Source organism: Cyprinodon variegatus, unplaced genomic scaffold (genome assembly GCF_000732505.1).
Source record: "Cyprinodon variegatus isolate N-32 unplaced genomic scaffold, C_variegatus-1.0 Scaffold1095, whole genome shotgun sequence".
Taxonomy (NCBI): Eukaryota; Metazoa; Chordata; class Actinopteri; order Cyprinodontiformes; family Cyprinodontidae; genus Cyprinodon; species Cyprinodon variegatus.
In genome coordinates, this window is record NW_015151548.1 from 92,874 (window position 1) to 94,668 (window position 1,795).

At 37.0% G+C, this 1,795-nt stretch overlaps 1 protein-coding gene across 1 annotated transcript in view; it reads left to right on the forward strand.

Moving 5' to 3' along the window:
* Positions 1-989, forward strand: part of cuedc1 (CUE domain containing 1) — a 19,147-nt gene extending 18,158 nt beyond the window's left edge. The window contains exon 11 of the mRNA XM_015400355.1: positions 269-989. The gene's annotated coding sequence lies outside the window, so the exon portion shown is untranslated. The remainder of the gene's footprint in view (positions 1-268) is intronic.
* Positions 990-1,795: the final 806 nt, after the last annotated feature.

Here is a 1,795-nt window from a genome sequence, read left to right on the forward strand (position 1 = left end):
GGATGCCTCCAGTAAAGCACATTCACATGAAAATTACTCTGAATTAAAAACACTGATCATTTATTGAAAAGTTTGTAATCATTTCATATGTAAAGTACTTTCAGAAGTTTGAATTTGGAATATGACCGGACTTCTCCTTTAAATGTAAAACAAGGAAAGATGCCCTATTTAATTTTTTGCAGGCTTCTAACCCCGGCAGACATCTTGGAAATAAAACTCTCCGTTCCTTTTAAACATTCCGGTAAAATCTGCTGCTCTCTTCCTGTAGTTCTGTCTGAGAAGACGAAGCGGAGACGATGAGCGATGGATCTGGAGGCCAGCGGCGGTGGATATCTTCAACTTCCTGATGCTCGTTCCTTGTTGTGGTTCTGGTGATGCTGGGTAGAAACTCTTGGGCCTTCTTTGACCTTCTGGGATTCTACTTTGGACCCAGGATCACCACTCTCTGCTGAATTCAGGACTTGGCTGTTAGTTCAAATGTTTCTGATCATTTCAGACCTTCTGAAAGTTGGACTTCTAACAGCTCCTCATGTAGCTCCTCTCCAGTATTAGCTTTAGTATTACAAAACAGCCGGCAGTGTCCACGGAACTGAAATGCCTGGAAAGAAAGTTTTGTGCGCAGTGGTGTGTCAGAGCCACAGATTTCACCACAAGGCTGTTTTCAAATGTCAACAAATATTTGTAGGTAGTTTTTTATGTACCAGTATGCTGTGACAACCAGAACACTTTGTTTTATATCTAATAGACTCTTAACCTCACAGTTTGTGAAATCAGTGCAAAGATGAACCAGATGATCTTACACTTTTATTTACCGCGTCGGTCTGTCTAAAAAATAAAACTTGTAAATTAATCTAATCAAATTAATCCACCAACTGCCTCGTTTTCTTCTGGTTTCCTTTCTGATTCTAAGTTAAATGTTGATAAAGTTTTATTCAGGCTAAATATCTGCTCTGTTAAGCAGCAGGAAGGCTGAGGTGCAGCTCTGCGGTGGTGGAAACGGATCATTTTCATGGGGGGGGGGGCATGCAGGAACCGATGTGACCTGAGGGGGGGTTAATAAACCAAACAGTGTGGAACAGCGACGCTAGTCGTACTAAACCAAAAGAAAAAGCAACGACATTCGTTCTTTCTAGATGAATGACTGAAGATGGACTTTATATACTACTAATAAATGAATGCATACTGGTTATTAATAAGCTGTCTAAATTAATCATTTATGGTTCTGTAGAATATATACTCAGAGGTGGGAAGTACCTAATTATATTTACTTAAAAAAAAGAAAAGGTAATTTTTAAGAGTACTTAAAAGTACTTTTTTACTTCATATTCCTGTGAGTACAGCGTTTGTTACTCCAGCCACCATGAATCCACTGAGCTGTTCTGAGGTCAAACGTATAGTAGAACATGGCTAGAAGTTTGTTTTATACTTTCTTTAAATATGAACTAACTTCATGATGGGAATTTTATTTAATTTATTTCCGCTTTTTCGTAATACTTCAAAATACCAGCATTTACACGTTCCTGTCTCTGATGACATCATTTTAAACATTAAATCTGATGCTAAGAGTTAATCACTACTTTAGTAGACATTTCATCAAGTAATTCTTTACTCGAGTATTTTTTAAATGCTTTTACTTTTACTTGAGTAAAACTTGTCTGCTCTACCCATCTCTGTATACCCATTAAATGAGATATTTATAAATCTCTAATTACAGGGAAAATTCTAGATTATCTCCCTTCTCTCCCATAATTAACAAAAGCTTGAATGTCAGTTTAATATTGATGTGAAGAATTTA